The sequence below is a fragment of the Benincasa hispida genome, chromosome 5, assembly GCF_027475165.1.
Source record: "Benincasa hispida cultivar pf3 chromosome 5, pf3_genome.v1.1, whole genome shotgun sequence".
Classification (NCBI taxonomy): Eukaryota; Viridiplantae; Streptophyta; class Magnoliopsida; order Cucurbitales; family Cucurbitaceae; genus Benincasa; species Benincasa hispida.
In genome coordinates this window covers 19521555-19540104 of record NC_143482.1, presented here as the reverse complement: position 1 = coordinate 19540104, position 18550 = coordinate 19521555, and the positions used below count along the sequence as shown (strand labels likewise).

The following is an 18550-nucleotide window of genomic DNA, read 5'->3' as shown; positions in this document are numbered from 1 at the left end:
GAATTAATTCATGACATATTATCTAGTCCTAATGAAATTCCAACTTCTACTTATGAAGCAAAAAAGATGTTGGGTACTCTTGGAATGAAGTACGAGAAGATCCATGCATGTAGAAATGATTGTTGTTTGTTTAGAAAAGAACTCTCTGATGCAAATGTATGCCCCATTCGTGGTATGTCAAGATGGAAGCTTCAAAAATATTTAAACAAAAGGGCTAAGAATATCCCAGCAAAAGTCATATGGTATTTCCCCTCAATTCCAAGATTTGGAAGAATGTTCCAAAGTAAAGAGACAACAAGTTTATTGACGTGGCATGCTAAAAAAAAAAAGAAACAAATGGTTTATAAAACATCTAAAGATGCCCTATCGTGGAAAAAAATAGACAATTTGTGGCCAGAGTTTGGGTCAGAACCTAGAAATCTTCGTCTTACTCTTTCGACAGATGGGGTAAATCCACATGGAGATTCGAATAGTAGATATAGTTGTTGGCCAGTGATGTTAGTGACGTACAATCTACCTCCATGGTTGTGCATGAAGCGAAAAAATTTTATGTTGACTGCACTAATATCTGGTCCTAAACAATCGGAAAATGACATAGATGTTTATTTAGCTCCGTTAGTAGATGACTTGAAAAAACTTTGGAAAGATGGGGTAGAATGTTACGATGCATGTAAAGAACAACGTTTCATGCTTAAAGCCATTTTATTATGGATCATTAATGATTTTCCTGCGTATGATAACTTATGTGGTTGTATGGTTAAAGGATATCATGCATGTCTAATTTGTGGAGAGAATACTTCATCCACTTATTTACCAAAAGGGAAGAGGATGGCATATCTCGGGCATCGCAAGTTTCTACCTCACCATCATCCATATAGGAAACAAAAGAAAGCTTTTAATGGCGCACAAGAATTAGAATTTGGTTCAGAACCATTGAGTGGGGTAGAAATTCTTGCAAAAACAAGTTTCAATATTCACTTGGTAAGAAAAGTATCAAAGAAAATAACAGTGGAGATAACACTTTAACTTATTGGAAGAAAAAATCTATTCTTTTCGAGTTAGAATATTGGAAGTATCTTGACGTGCGACATTGTTTAGACGGGATGCACATTGAAAAGAATGTATGTGCAAATCTTATTGGCACATTGCTTGATATTCCTGGTAAAACAAAAGATGGAATAAAGACTCGATTAGATTTGGTGGAATTGAACATTAGATCAGAGTTAGCCCCTCAAGTAGGAGAGAAAAAAGTCTTTTTACCTCCCGCATGTTATACATTAACACGAGCTGAGAAATTGAGCTTTTGTAAGGTACTATCAGAAATTAAAGTACCTGAAGGCTATTCATCGAACATTCAAAGTTTAGTGTAGCTCACAGATTTGAAACTTTACGGACTTAAGTTGCATGACCATCATGTTCTTATGCAACAATTATTACTGATAGCCATTCATGATATTTTACCCAAACATGTAAGACTTGCAATTACTCGCCTATGCTTCTTCTTTAATGCTATATGTTGCAAGGCGATCGATTCATCTCAGTTAAAGGGTATGCAATAGGATATCGTTGTCACTCTATGCCTCTTAGAGAAGTATTTTCCTCTATCATTCTTCACAATAATGGTACACCTTATAGTGCATCTCGTAAGAGAAGTTAAGTTTTGTGGATCTATTTATTTGAGGTGGATGTATCCTTTTGAACGATACATGAAAGTATTGAAAACTTATGTACGAAATAGAAATCGACCAGAAGGATGTGTTGGAGAAAATTATATTGTCGAAGAGACTATAAAGTTTTGTTCTGAATTCGTATCTGGTGTTAATTCTATTGGGCTAAACTCATCAACAAAGAAAGCGAATTCAAACATTGATAGAGCATTGTCAGCTGCTTCTTTTATCAAATCGAGTAAGGATAAGTTGGATCAAGCTCATCTTTATGTCCTTCAAAATGTAAATGATGTGCTTCCTTACGTCGAGTATGTAGATCTTCATCTTATTCTTGATTTAGGTTACTTGATTATTCAATAATCTACTAACTTTGTCATTTATAATAGGCAACATATGGATATTTTGTCTAAACTCAATTCTGGTAAAAATAAAAGTAGAAAGTGGCTTCAAGAAGAGCATATTCGTACATTCAGTTAGTGGTTGTCCACACGGATAATCTCTAGAGACCTACTATTTGATGTATAATTAAATGTTAACTACTAATTCGTAGGTTGTACTAGCTCTCGAAGTACCCAAAAATTCCATATCGCCTTCTTTGAGATAGATAGCTAATGGACCTTGTCCAACTGTGGCAAAATATTCTGGTTATGTGGTCAATGGTTACTACTATCACACAAAGAATCGCGATGATGTTAGGAGGGTTCAAAATAGTGGAGTTAGTATAACGGCTACAACAATGCAAGTCTCTAGTGCTAAGGATAAAAGGTCTGTCATGTTAGATATGACCTTTTATGGTGTAATACAAGAAATATGGGAGCTTGACTATCATGAATTATCATTTATTTTATTCAAATGTAATTGGGTTGAGAATAGAACTGGAGTCAAAACAGACGAGTTTGGGTTTACTATTGTGGACCTCAATCGTATTGGACATAAATCAGACCCATTTATTTTAGCCTCTCAAGCAAAATAAGTGTTCTATATTAAAGACCCTGCAAATTTGGGTTGGTCAATTGTGTTAACATCTCCACAACGAACAAATGAGGATGATTTTTATGAAGATGAAATAGGAGATATGCTACAAGAGTGTGGTTATGGAGGTATGCAAAGAATGCCCAATGTTGATACATTTACTGAGATTGATTGATGATACAACATCCACATACAATAGACATGACTGTAAGGGTCGAAGGGTTGATAAATAATGTATTAAACATGGTATGTCATTTACTATGGTTATATATATTTAAATATTAATATTATATGTTTTTTGTGTGAGTAATATTTTTTTTATTTTTTTTTTTATTTTTTATTTTTTTTGCAGATTGACATGGAAACTTCAACAAGTAGCAGTGATGATGATAGAAATATGATCCCACAAAAATATAGTAGAATAAGTATACCACATGGCCCAACTACAATGTCTAAGTTGGCACAAATAAGGACATCTGGGCAACGGTTGACCATCGATTATAATGAACATGGACAACCGGTTGGATATGGAGCAAGGAAGATGTAGAATTATATAGGAGTTTGTGTTCGACAACAAATTCCTATAACGTATGATTCTTGGAAAAAAGTTCCAAATCATTTAAAAGAAAAACTTTTTGATTGTGTAGCGGTATGTTTTCTAAACTTTTAATTCATGTGCATAGTAGTTTATTAGTTTATTGTTTAACTACTTTTTTCATTGTGTAGATGTTGTTCAATGTGGACTCTAAGTCCAAACATTGTATACTAATGTCTGCATCTAGAAAGTTTCGGACTTTCAAGACAACGTTGACTCAAAAGTTCATACTTCCATTTAAGAATGAACCATCGGTCTTGCAATTTCCACTGCAACAATATTCTCATATAGAGCAAGATCATTGGACATCGTTCGTCAATGAACGATTGAGTGAAGAATGGGAGGTAAGTCATTCACAATAAATTACATGTCAACATTATCATTGTTTTGATAGGTAACTTCAACTAGATTTGTTGTACAGAAAATCAATCGTGTTAAAAAAGAAAGACGTGCGAAATGTGTATATAATCACCACATTTCTCGGAAGGGCTATGCGAATCTTGCCCAAGAATTAGTGAGTTATTCGACTTAAATTAAATATTTTATTCTAATATGTTTATGCTAATTAAATATGTATGCTCATGTAGAACCTATCGAATGACCCTTCTTATCAGGCGACTTTATGGAAAGAAGTAAGAAATGGAAAGAATAATGAATACTTTGATGAAGTTACTCGAGAATGTGCCAATCGGATTGTAGGTATTTATTATGCAAAATTTAAGATGACATATATATAAGTTTAAGATGATATAGATATTGTGTGAAAATTGTAATATGTTTTACAAGATAAATTGGCTAAAGTTCATGAAGGTGAAGATGTTCTCATCGAAGCATTGGGTACGGAAGAACATTAGGGACGTGTTAGAGGAATGGGTAATTTTGTTTCCCATTCTCAATATTACAAATTAGTAAAACCAAAGTCCTCTATGAGCCAATAAATTGAAGGAGGCTCTAGTCAAAAAATTGTTCGACATGGTAAAATGTCAAGAGAAAGAACTCACAACAAACAATCTCATCAGTCCAAATCATCTGTTAGAAGTATTGCACTAAGTGCATCTAAAGAAGATACTGAGAAGATGTCTAAAGAAGAAGATACTGAGAAGATGTCTAAAGAATATTTGGAGGTAATTTATTTATTGTGACTTTTAAATTTTAATCATATTGTACGTGCTTAACCATGCATGACATAAGTTCTTTTAAATTTGTTAAGGGGAGACCATGCCACTTGGCTATAGGAACTGTAGATAATAATGTTGCAGTAGCCACAACATTTGATGATGATATGTCATGCTTAACTGTTAAAATTCTGATTGACATTTTCATTGGAGAATATTTGCCTATACCAATTCCTGTGAAGGGTAAAATAGAGTTCTTAAAGCAAGCAATGGGCAACTTCGTAAAATGGCCTCGTGAACTTGTAGTTATGGTTGACGAGAAAAAAGTATGTTTCCTTTTCAGTTTATGAGTTTGGTTATTTATTATTTTTCCTACTTTGAATTTTTGTAACTTTGGTTATGGTAGGATCATTCACCAATTAAGAGCTTCAGCCAGTCCTCCAAATATGTTAACGCTAATGGTACTATCAAATTATTGAACGGACATGCCATGTATAACATGAACAATGTAGACATGATCCGTATCTCTTTGGACAAGCATATATTTGGAAGAGACAAATTTATTTATTTAGGCCGTGATGATCTGCTCCAATATTGCAATATGGTTGAAATAGGCTACATGTGTATTCTAACATACATTGCGTAAGTATTACTCATCTAGATTCACTCATGTATACTTTGTTTCATGTTGATAAATAATAACCTTTACTTTGTTTAGGTATCTTTAGGATGAATGTGGTCGTGATATTATGAAGAAGTTTTTTATAATTGATCAAGCAAGAATATCGCTACATGTGAAGTCTCAAGATATCCGATCCAGAAATTTAGCCAATCAACTAGAATTGGCTAATTTAGACCAAATAGTCCTCATTCTATATAACACAGGGTAAGTAGATACAAGTTCTTAAGTTATTTTTAATTTGCATTATACATGTACTAATATTTCAAAATTGTTGCTCATTATAGTTATCATTAGATATTGGTTGTAATCAATCTACAAGAAAATTATGTTTATGTTTTGGATTCTCTTCGAAGCAAGATTCAAGAGGATTTTCATGGAGTTATAAATATGTAAGTGTAATTGAACTTTCTTAGCTCTTAATTGAAGTATTTATGTAACGCTCCAGGCCCAGGTTTCGGAATTCGGATTCGACTCCTAATGGCCCCGATATTCCCTTACGTCTCTTGCAACCTGGCTATGGCTATGTCATCCTCCCTTCTTCCTCCAAAGTTGTCCCCATAAACCAGCACGGGTCCTTTCAGCATGCTTTGTCCTCACTCACATGCATCCTAGAAAAATTCTCAGGAGGTCACCCAACATAGAATTTCTCCAAGCTAAGCATGCTTAACTTTGGAGTTCTTATGATTGAGCCATCGAAAGGAGTTCTTATGATTGAGCCACCGAAAAGGAAGGTGCACCTTATTGGTATAGGTGATAACTTTCAATTCTTTTAAGCCTTCTTAACCATACTTTCATGTCCTTAGGATCCCTCTCATTCGGATGTGATACCGGTTCATTCATGTACCCCTCCTGAACTCGGGTCGTTACAATTTATTTTTAATTAATGTTTTTAAACTATTTAGTGGATTGAAAACATGGCAAGACAAGCATGATCTCCAACACTATCGGTCTTCTCCAAAATGGAAACCTGTAAAAATATATTTGTATTCATTTTTTAACAATTTTTTTCAACTTCTTTATATGTAATGCCCTCGTCAATTAGATTCTGTAGGATGCGGGTACTATGTGCAAAAGTATATACACGAAATAGTGCATAATCCTACTACTCCCATTACTAGCCTCGTACGTAAATTATTTATTTTTTATACAGTGCTAGCTTTAATTTAATAAATGGACGTAAACTTATGTTGAATTTATCTTTTTTTTTTTCTTTTTGGTAGTTCAATACAAAAGATGCATATATGCAAGGAAAGATCGACGTAATTTGGACCCAATGGGCAAGTTTTGTTGGCCGATTTGTGTAAGGATGTAATTCTTGTTTTTTTGTCTCAATAGAATGTAAATGCTAGCTTAAAATGAATTTGTGGATAAATTCATAGGTGGAAGACATGATCTGTTTTTTATTGGAAGCTGTATTCATGGTATTGTGATTATAGTATTGTGATTCTTGTTTATTCATGGAATTAATACTACTTGATATTTGTGAATGAGAGAAATTATGGCTTGGTGTAAGTATTCTATGAAAGTCTAGTTCTGGTATTGTGGTTCTTGTTTGTGGATAAATTCATAGGTAGAAGACATGATCTGTTTATTATTGGAAGCTGTATTTATGATATTGTGATTCTTGTTTATTCATGGAATTAATACTACTTGATATTTGTGAATGAGAGAAATGATGGCTTGGTGTAAGTATTCTATGAAAGTCTGGTTCTGGTTGGCTTGGTGTAAGTATTCTATGAAAGTCTGGTTCTGATATTGTGATTCTTGTTTGTGGATAAACTCATAGGTGGAAGACATGATCTGTTTATTATTGGAAGTTGTATATATGGTATTGTGATTCTTGTTTATTCATGGAATTAGTACTAATTGATATTTGTGAATAAGAGAAATGATGGCTTTGGTATAAGAATTATATGAAAGTCTGGTTCTGGTATTGTGATACTTGTTTGTGGATAAATTCGTAGGTGGAAGACATGATCTGTTTATTATTGGAAGCTGTATTCATGGTGTTGTGATTCTGGTATTGTGATTCTTGTTTATTCATGGAATTAGTACTACTTGATATATGTGAATGAGAGAAATGATGGCTTTGGTGTAAGTATTCTATGAAATTCTGGTTCTGATATTGTGATTCTTGTTTGTTGATAAATTCATAGGTGGAAGACAAATATTGATGAGTATATATAATGGATTGGAAATATTGATTCTTGTTTGTGGATAAATTCATAGGTGGAAGACAAATATTGATGGGCTCGCCATGCAATTTTTTTTATACTCTTTAATATAAAACAATGACGGACATTTCCTGACCCAACACGAGACATATAATATCGTTTTTAACTTATTTGACAAAAAAAATGGATTCGGCAACGGAATTTAAAAAAGACGAATAGATTCGGGCTTCAATGTCGGTTAAGAATTAAAAAAAAACAAGGCTTTAATGTCGTTTGCAACAGACATTAAAGACCTTTAATCACTAAAGACCTTTAATATCGGTTGCAAGACTTTCAATGTCGGTTGCAACCGACATTGAAGGCTGCAATATTGGTGTTACTGAAGGCCTTTAATGTCGGTTTCAAACTGACATTAAAGGCAACCGACATTAAAGGCATTTAATAACACTATCTTTAATGTCGATTGCGAACCGACATTAATGCCCTTTAATGTTGGTTGCCAACTGACATTAAGCCCTTTAATGTCAGTTTTAAAATCGACATTGAAGCCCGAATTTCTTCTAGTGTACTTAAGGAGTTAGATATAACTACAGAGGCACAACGGTAATTTTTGCCTAGTAGTACTTATGAGCAATTTGTAAAAGGTTATCATACTGTTGACTGATTATATCAAGTGGGCACAAAAATATATCTGTGGTGCGAAGAGTGCAGCTGTCGGTCTTTAGTAGAGTGCCAGACAGTTAACAGATGGTGAATAATTTAATTAAAGGAGTTTAATTAATTATTCACGTACTTGGAGCTTTAAGCTACATGTCCATGAGGTCTCCTCTGTAGCTCAACAGGAATTAATGAGAATCATTTGTTTGGATTAATTTGAATTGTTCAAATTAATTGAGAGAATTAATTATATGTGCTATAATTTATTTTATATGATTTTATATGATATAATTACTATAATGTATTTGATACATTATAATATAAAGTTTATTTGAGAGAAAATAAATATTTGAATATGATTCAAATATTAATTATATGAATTTGATTCATATAATCAAATTTAATATAAATTTGATTTATATTAAATATCATTGGTGAAAGAATAGAAACTATAGGTTATATGTTATATTTGATATAACATATAATTTAATATATATTATATGATAAGGTAGTTATCATATAAATATATATATTAAATGATTTACTAAAATAAATAAATAAATTGATTTTTATTATTATTTTTAAATCACTTTGGGAGTGTAACTCTCTCCCCCTCTTTTCTCTCTTCTACGTGATAGTGGGGTAAAAAAAGGGGGAGTGGTTGTTCTTCTTCTCCCTCTAGTTTTCACACAAACAATCACACAAAACATACAAAAAGAGTTTTGTATTCTTCTCCTCCTCTCTTTTCTCTATAACTCCCTCTTCCAAAATAGCCAGAGCCTACACACTCCGGCATTCTCACCTAGAGAATACAAAAGTCCTTTTGTGGTGGTGTTCTTTTCGGTTTGAGGAATTTCTCTTGAAGATCGATCTTCAAAGGTAATGGTTTCTTGAACCCATTTTTCTCTTCCATATTTGTTTGAGCATGCTATAAAAATCTTTAATTCAATGCATAATTTTTGTATCTTCTTCTGTAAAATTGGGATATGGGTCTGATCCCCATTTTCGCTCACGAACCTTAACTAGTTCCATCAATAGGAACTCGAATTGAACTACTATATAAAGAGAGCCTAGGGCTAAGTCCCCAATATACCAAAACGATACGCACTCAGCCTTTCTTGAATCTCCCATCTAGAGAAAGATCCTACTAAAGGCATTTGGAGTTTTGATTGAGGAAGAAAATAGTCATCTCTATCATCATCTTGAAGTTATCATCAATCTCACAATGGAATCCAGTATGCTATTTTTTTTTTATTTTTTTTTTTTACAATTTGGCATGAATGATTCTATTAAGCTGTTCAATATGATTTAAAGTAATTATGCTAATACAAACCATAATAAAAATTTCTGGTGTTTGTTGGAAATTTTTACGAGATATAAATAAATATGAACACAAAGAACCTTGAGCATGCACACAATCCAAACACAAAGAACCTCGAGCATGCACACAATTGGCTTCTCAAAGTGTTAATTTCTTCTTAAAGGCGTTTTGTCTCCACAAAAGTACAAAACCCAACATTAATTTTTCTATCCATATACTACTTTAATTCTGCAATTAATGTGTTACGATAGTTTATTACATGAAATTAATTGCAATATTTTTTCTTCAAGTTAATTGCTCATATTTGAATATTTTGATTGGTGGTTCCTAAATGTCTACATTTATTTTCGATCTTGTTATTAGAATCAAATTGGGTACTTTAAAGTAGTATTATTAACTTCTTGGTTATTTTTTGTTGGATTTATTTGTATGAATTTATTGTTTAAATTACTTGTTAGACAAAAGTTTGTAAATTTATTTAATTAGGCTCACATTGAAAAAGTTTTAATTAGTTTGCTACAGCCACGGGGTCCTAAAGTCTGAGGATTGGTGCTACATGTTTTTCTGTCCTGGGAGGGTTGAGCTAATTGAGAAGTAGTCCTCCAGCAAAACCTAGAAGATCGACTATTTTTTTTTTTTTTTTGTCTTCAAGGATTGGTCGTTTCTGGATGTCGACCACAGTCCCATATGTGAGGTATCGACTGAATTTTGGAGGTTAGGTAGATATCTTTTTTATCTTGGTTCGATTTCATTATTTCTTTATGAGTGTTATAATAGGTCTGGAGTTTATTGTTGCCTATAAAACCCTTTCTAGAAAAATAATATTTATAAATTACCGAACGAACTACTTATACTAATTGGTAATACAAGCAACAAATCTGGGGTCGAACCTCACGGAAGCACAGAAGATCAGTTCATCGAAGCACATTCTTAGTTAAAGTAGTAAAATGAGAAGGGGGAGTTTATGTGGATCGATAATTGAAAGTGCGTAAAAGAAAAAAAGTGTAAAAAAAGTAAAGATAGAAGAGAAATTAATCGAGATGTTTTAGCTCAGAAGAGTGGATTCTCCCAGTGCAATTAACATCATTAAACCAATATATGACTTAAACTTCTTGTTTATGCTTAGCTCAAGTTAGTTAGAATCCTAACCAATGGTCCTAATTATCTAATTAACTAAAAATGTTTAAATGAATCCATAATAAACATGATTAACCAACCACATTAAGCTCTAGAGATGATGCTAAGATGAGTGTTTTAACTTCCACCATCTATGTTTCTCCCCTGGTCGATAGGACAAACTACTATTCATTAAAAACAATGAATTGCAAACCTAACTAACCTATTGCTTCCTCTAAAATTAACATGTAATTAAATGTGACATATTATAAGTCAAACTCCAAGCATTCAAACTACACAAAAAATCATTGGTCGTCAGTCAATAAAAAGTCATGCCATTCATAAATGTAAAACTCGGATTGAAAACCATAAACAAATTCGTGTACATCATAATGCCAAAATCTCCCAAAATAACATTAAGTTTCTCCAAATTCCTAAGTTAGGAAACTAAAATCTTGCCTTCCCCATGGAGGATGAGAAGCTACAATCTGACATCTACTCGATTAATTACTAAATGAACACCTAAAGAAGAAAGTGGAAGGGAGAATAGGGGGAAAAATCGACTAGAAGCCCAAATGTGGGTGATTTTTACATCCTCCTCTGCCCTAAAACAGAAAGAATCTTATATGCTTTAGTCGCAGTGTCACGATGCTGTGAGGCCTCATGCGCGTTCGTCAATAATCGGAGTGTTGCAATGCTACATGTAATGTTGCAATCTTGCTCTATTTTCCAACATCAATTACCTACTTCCTTGTAGCATTGCGCAATGCTCGGTTAAGAATTCCATCGCTCCCTCCAAGGGTATTTTTGTCCTTTCACATCCTTTTGAAGTCTGATTGCTCAAATTAGCTCCTATGCTCCAAATTAATCCCGAACAGCTCGTAACGATGAATTCTACCTCCAAGATGCTCCATACCTATAAAATCATTAAGTAAACACATTAAATATAGTAACGACCTATAATTAAAAAGAGGAAAATAGCACATTTTAGGTGGTATCATGTTAGCACTTTATTTTGGTTTTTGCTAGAATTGTGAGGGTGCCAGCCAAGCTTCCTTCCACTTGGCGCATCATCAACCTTATTGATGTGAGTGCAAGCGCATGCATCGAGTAATAATATAGTTAAAACAACATAAGATTGATTTATCTTTTAGCTATTCAGAGATCGTTCCAATTTTATTTAGGGGACCGACTTTGATGGAAACAAATTAAACTAATCTAATATAGAAATAAAAGTGATTGAAAATGATCAAGTTAGAGACGTTTTAGGGAATAGATTTTATTAAAGGAATTCTTAAACACACTTGCTTTAACTCTTGAAGTAAATAACACAATATTTAGGTTTAGAAGTCTTTTATCCGAATTGAATCTTTTGAAAAAAAAATCTTTTTCTTTCACTTAAATACTAATTACTAATTCCTTGAAACTAGATAATTAAGCAAAGCATTAAGACTATTTATCAACAATCTTTACTGTTATCCAACTACTTTTTCGTGTGTTCAAACGATAATCTAGCATGCATGGTCTAATCTAAACCCTACTTGCTAAAGCAAGATTTAAATCATGAAATTATTCAAATACTTATCAAACATCCCAAAGCATCAAGAACGATCATGCTAGAAAGCATAAATGCAAATTATTATTTAAGAAGCAAAGTGTTCAACAATTTAACCTAAGAATTCATCTACCCTTAATGTTGGAGTTAATGCCCTAAATCTCGTGGGTCTTGTAGTTGTAATTGTATTGTACAAACAATTTATTAATCTAATAAAACAAAAAGGTAATTATTTATCATTTAGTTGCATTTATTAAAAAAAAAAACAATAAACTAAGATCAAGGGTTATTTTCTAAAACTTAAACATGTATGTAGAGACATACGGGCGGACCATATTTAAGTTATAACCTAAATGGTTTATAGTAGATGGAGAAAGTTGGGTACCATATCCTAGCGACACTACGAATACGGCCTACTTTGTAGTTGTTACAATCGTTGTAAGGGATCTAATCCTGATCATTCATATGTACATGTGAGTAGGAGTGTTCTATGCAAATAGTATAAGATCGGACCACGAAATGTATAGTCTCTCTATAACACCGTCGATAGATGAGACTTGCATTTCATCAGGATGACCATAGATGACTTGACCTGAATCATGAGTGAGTTGTGAAGTTTTGCCTATAAAGACGGTCCTTTAATTTGTATGGGTAAGAATTGGCAATTTCGTCGACTCAATGTGTCTATCAATTTGGGATTCGTCTGATTAGAGAGTTGGGAACACAACAATACAAGAAGAAATTCACTCTTTCTCTATAGTTAGAAACTATGATAAATTTCTCTTTGAGGAGATGATTTCGGTGTTTGAACAATGTGGCACAACACTCTCTCCTGGCCTGAGAGGGGTTTAGTCATAGTTGGACAATGAATTATTGTTCATTAGAGGGATCGGTGGTACTTAAGAAGTTAGATGTAACTACTAGGGCAAAACGATAATTTTGGCCCAACTTGTTGCATAATCGACAATTAAAGAACACAAAAAGGAGCGTAGAGATAGAGAAGATCGACACACAGATATATATGGTTCGCTAACAGTGTTAGCTACATCCACGGGCAGAGGAAGAAGAGTATTATTAGAGAGAATGTTTTCAGAAAATTACATCATAACGACGCCTCTAGGATTAAAGAGTTTATATAGCGCACTACTCTAAACTCTAGGGTCATAATCGTAAATAACTACAAATAAATAAATATGCTGAATACAAGTTCTGAATAGGTTTTTTGAAGCACCAACAAATAGATTCAAGGCATTTTAACACAACTATACTTACGAACTGGATCCATTTGAATAGCCGTCAGACGTGCTATTATGGAATCTGAAGTGTCGACGTAATTTCATAAAGTCATTCTGTTTGAAGTAATTTGTGAAGGGTCAACGCACTATTGATTGGTTATATCCAATGGACATCAAAAGATATATGTAGTGTAAAGAGTACAACTGTCAATCTTTAGTTGAGTGATTGACAGTTAATGGAAGTTGATTAATTTAATCAAACAGTTTGATTAATTAATCGAATACCATTGGAGCTTCAAACTATAAGTCCATATCGTCCCCTCATTAGCTCAATTGCGATAAAAATGAGAATCTAATTAGTTCGGATTAATTCGAATTGTTCAGATTAATAAAGAAAACTATTTATATAAAACTATGCGAGATATAATTTGAGAGAAAATATCAAACTTAATATGAATTTGATTCATATGAATAAATGAGAGAATTTGATTTTATAACTCAAATTAAAGTGTATATATATATATTAAATAAGGATTAGTTTTTACATTTGTGTATTTTAATTACATAAAATAGGTTGTTAATTAAAGTACATATTAATTAAATAAAAATTAGTTTTAATTAATTATATGTATTTTTAATTACATAAACCTTTCATTTTCTTCAAATAACCTATAAATCTTTCATTTTCTTCAATAGATTCAATCGTTATTATTTCATCTTCCACTTACACTATTATAAATACTCCAAAATGTGTTGGAGTTTTAACGTGTTAAAAATATTGAAGTTATTGAAGGTTTTGGAAAAGTAATTTTTTCCTCTCAAAACAAAATCATTCCTTCTCCAAACTATTCAAAGAAGCCCACAATCTCTATATGGTTCTCTATCCCAAGAATACCGAGGTCTCCACATGTGGTGTCTGTTGTTCTGAATACTTGTTGCTATGTTTTTTATTATTCGAGTTCGAAGATTTTGGAGAGGAAATCGTAAGGGTACATTTTCAAAATCTTTTTTTCTTCATAATTTCTATGCATATGTATAATTGATCATGTGTATTCTATTTCCATCACATATATTCTTTGCACGTTGTGTAAAATTAAAATTAGGACGCGATCTTTTCTGCAATAGGTACTTGCATATCTTTTCTCCTAAAACTATGAGAAATTTAGCCTGACATGACTTCCATAGAAAGAACCATATCAAGAATATCAAAATATATAAAATAATTCAAGAATATAAAAGGGAAAGAAGAGTTATCCGGCTTCAAATCGCATTTCTATGATGAATTTGGCCTTCAAACGATCTTCGATCTCTCCAGCATCAAGAAGACTCCATACTCTGCTCTAAACCCTCTCTCTAGGCCTAAAAGGCTCTAAAATTCAATTTGGAGGCTGGCCAAAAACCCTAGGTTAAATAGCCAAAATTTTCCAAAACGGTAGATTTTTCCAAAAAGGAAAGTCAAACCTTTCCATGATGCACAAACAATGTCGGATGATAGTCAGAAGCTTTTTTTAATGGGGTACAAAAGATAATAGGCAGTAAAAATTTGCACATAAACTTCTTGGAAAAATTCGTCGAGGGTAGCGTTGTGGTGCTATGCTCGGTGCTACCCTACTTTTCCATATATTTATATTTTCTTCCATCTTTTCTTCCCACTTTTTGATGCTTAGCTTGGGTTTGACTTCATTGGACTTATTTAGGTATTTTTTTTTTACTCATTTCTATATTTAATCTCTATCCCGAACGCAACCCTGCCAAATCTAAAAAGAATCATGTAAAAACTATTCTAAATTAAGGGCAAATACATACATTTTAGGTGTGTTTCACTTGTCCCGTCGATCGCCGATGACTGACACTTCTACAACCAGATTTATCGTCTAACGAACTTGTTCTGGGCAGGTTTGGTTTATGAATTCTATCCAGTTCAGGTGAAGAGCTTCATAGTTTTTATCATCAGGAGCCACGCAAAGTCGATCTTAACATTTATCTAGACCACAATGCTCATCAGGAGGTGTGAAGGCAAGCTGAACAAGTATGGATTAGTGTGTAGGGCCTCTACTATAGAGGCATTGATATCAAGATTAAAGGCTGTCACTAATGGAGTGCAAGCACATTCATCAAGTAATAGATAGTAAAACGATCATGAGGGACCAAATATCATCTTCAGGGTTCAAACATACAGATTTAGTCTAACTATTTTAATATTGTGTCAATTTTATCTAAGGGATGGAAACTAAATGATTGGTTTGCATTTTTGAAATAAAAGTAGAATTAGAAAATAAAGATTGAAATTACGTTTGGATGATAAAAGTATCCTAGGGTATTAATTTAATTAGTTATTTCATTAAGAGCCCATTTGGATTGACTAGAGAAAAAATATTTTTTAAAAAGATATTTTAAAACTCTTTTGATTAAAACATTGAGTTGTTTTCCAATACATCATTTTTTTCCAAAATGATTTATTTAAAAGTTAAACACTCGAAAAGTTAAATCCACACACACCTTAAGTCATGCAAAGGTTTCTATAGATTATTGTGAGATTAATATGCTTAAATCAAGAAATCATTTTCTGGTTTATTATCTTTCAATAGCAATCTTTTTCCACAAACATAATTGATTACTCATTTCTTAAAACCAAATTGAGAAAAATGTTTTAAGAATAGTCCTAACCAACTTTCATTATCAACCTAACTATTTTCGTAATAGATTTTATAATGATCGAATACTATAAGTCCGATTAAATATGCAATCTTTCAAATTGAACATTCAACCTAACATGCATTGATGACCAACCAACACAAAGATAAGAACAATAGTATTGAAAAACATTCTATTCCACAATATCCATAAAATTACTATGCATTAACTCAAGTCCATAAATAAATTCCTATAACACTCTAGAACTAAAAAGTCTAGCCACTCATAATTGTCAAATACTTATTTGCATAAAATTTAACGAACATAAACAATAAAGAAAAGGAAAAATAAATAGGGATGAACTACTATCGAAGTGACTCTCCTCCGTTGCACACCGTCGATCAAGCCTTGATTTGCACCTTGGGATCACAAACAACTTCCAACAAATTCTACTCACACTTTCAACTCTTTTCTGTAGCAAAACTCACTTTAGGGCTCCAAAATTTCATGATTGAAGGTAGCTAAAAGTCCTAATACTTAAAATAGAATTTTCCTAGGCTGTAAATCATTTTTTCCTAAAATAGAACTAACGTCATGACACTGTCTTGGTCTTTAGTCAATGTGAAGTGTGAGAGTTTCTGAATCTAATTTATATGGCCAAATAGAAAGCAAACAATCAGCAAAAATAAATCAAAAACAGTAAAGAACACCAAGATATATAGTGGTTTGATCAGTTTGATCTACATCCACTTTAAAAACCAGCTTGAATTAATTTATTAATGAGCAATAAAGGAATTTTACAAATTACAGATAATCAACGAAATCACCAATCTGTAATCTTAGGATCCACTGATATCAAAAGATCCGTACATAACGTCTGAGAACAACCTGTTGCAAAACAACCCAAAATAGTGTGCTACCCGCCTCTTACCGGCAAACCACCAAAACAAAATCTGCAGCAAACCCACACGCTGAATCGGAACTGACCAACGCACCCACGCGCTAAACCGGAGCTGATCAGCGCACCCATGCGCTAAACTGGAACTGACTAGCCGCTGCTCTTCCATGCAAGAACCGGTGCTGACGGAAACCCACGCCCATGTCGTCGACCTTGCCGGACAGAGAAAACCCACGATCGGATGACTACTGTCTTCCTTCTTTCAGTTGCGGCGACTTCCTCACAGGCGGCTCGTGGTCTTCAAAATGGTCCCAGGCGGCTGTCCCCTTTTTCTTCAGCTCCAATTACACGAATTCCAGCCCTATTTTGGAGAAGAAAGAGATATTACAAAATTGCCACTGCTCATTAATTACAAGAATGCCATTGGGCCTTTAATTTTTCAAAAAACCCAATAAAACCCACTTAAATACCTTGTTATTTTCTACAAATCTCCCTCATAACAAGAACCTCAGCCCATCTAATAGATATTTAAATCTATGGGATGGAAGAACCTTAGTTAACATATCTGATAAATTTCAACTGTATGAACCTTGACCAGTAACATCTTTTTGGGCCACAACTTCTCTGATAAAATGAAATTTGACATCAATATGCTTAGACCGTTTCGTGATGAGATGGATTCTTCGCAAGATGAATAGCACTCTGGTTATCACAACAGACGATAGGAATGAACTCCTGCGATAATAACTCGCCAAGTATCTTTTTCAACCACACTGCCTCTTTCACAGCTTCACCCACTAAAATATAGTCTGACTCAGTAGTAGACAGGGCAATAATTGTAGAGCAACCTTCCAACTGACCACATTACCAAACAAACGAAAAATGTGACTTAATAGAGGCCTTCTTTTGTCAAGGTCTGCAACATAATCTGCATCTGTGAAGCTTTCCAACAGTGTTGATTTATCACAATCCCTGCTAAAACACAATGATACACTGGCACTACCTTTCAAATATCGAAGCACCCATTTAACTACATTCCAATGCTTCTTCTCAGGATTTTACATAAACCTACTTATCATACTCATAGCATATCTCAAGTCAGGCCTAGTACAAATCATCAAATACATAATACTTCTGACAGCATTATAGTAGGGAATATTAGCCATCTCTAATGTTTCTTGTTCAGTAACAGGACATGGAGACGAAGAAAGCCTAAAATGAGATACTAAGGGTGTCAAAACTGCCTTACAACCAGACATATTATACTTCTCAAGTAGTTTATACACATAACTCTCCTGCAAAATGGTTAACAAACCTTTCTCCCTATCTCTTTTCACATCCATGCCTAGGATCCTTTTCAGTTTACCTAAATCTTTCATCTCAAATTTACTACTCAATCGTTTCTTGAGATCACAGATTTCAGAATAATCCTTAGACACCAGAATCATATCATCTACATACAGAAGTAGATAAGTATATGTACCTTTCTGAGATAGTTTCCAATACATGCAGGCATCATATGAGCTCCTGTGAAACCCTTGCTTCAAAATAAAGGTGTCAAACCTGATATACCATTGTCTCGACGATTGCTTCTGTCCATAGATGGACCTATGAAGACGACAAACCATATCTTCATTTCCTTTCACCTCATAGCCCTTAGGTTGGCCATGTAGATCACTTCCTCCAATTCTCCATGAAGGAAAGCTGTGGTGACATCCATCTGTTCAACAAACATATCAAAGTGAACAACAATAGATAAAATTAATCGAATGGACGAATGCCTCACCACTTGAGAGAAAACCTCATGAAAGTCAACTCCCTCCTTTTGAGTGTAGCCCTTGGCTACCAGTCTAGCCTTATACCTAGGCTTATTGTCACCTTCTATACTTGGCTTGATTTTATAAATCCACTTTGACTGAATGAGTTTAT

The 18550-nt window shown here is 33.5% G+C and overlaps 2 pseudogenes; both read left to right on the top strand.

Moving 5' to 3' along the window:
• Positions 1–336: 336 nt before the first annotated feature.
• LOC150035956 (uncharacterized) lies at positions 337–2077 on the top strand (annotated as a pseudogene).
• A 959-nt stretch (positions 2078–3036) lies between these two features.
• LOC150035955 (uncharacterized) lies at positions 3037–7140 on the top strand (annotated as a pseudogene).
• The last annotated feature ends 11410 nt before the right edge of the window (positions 7141–18550 follow it).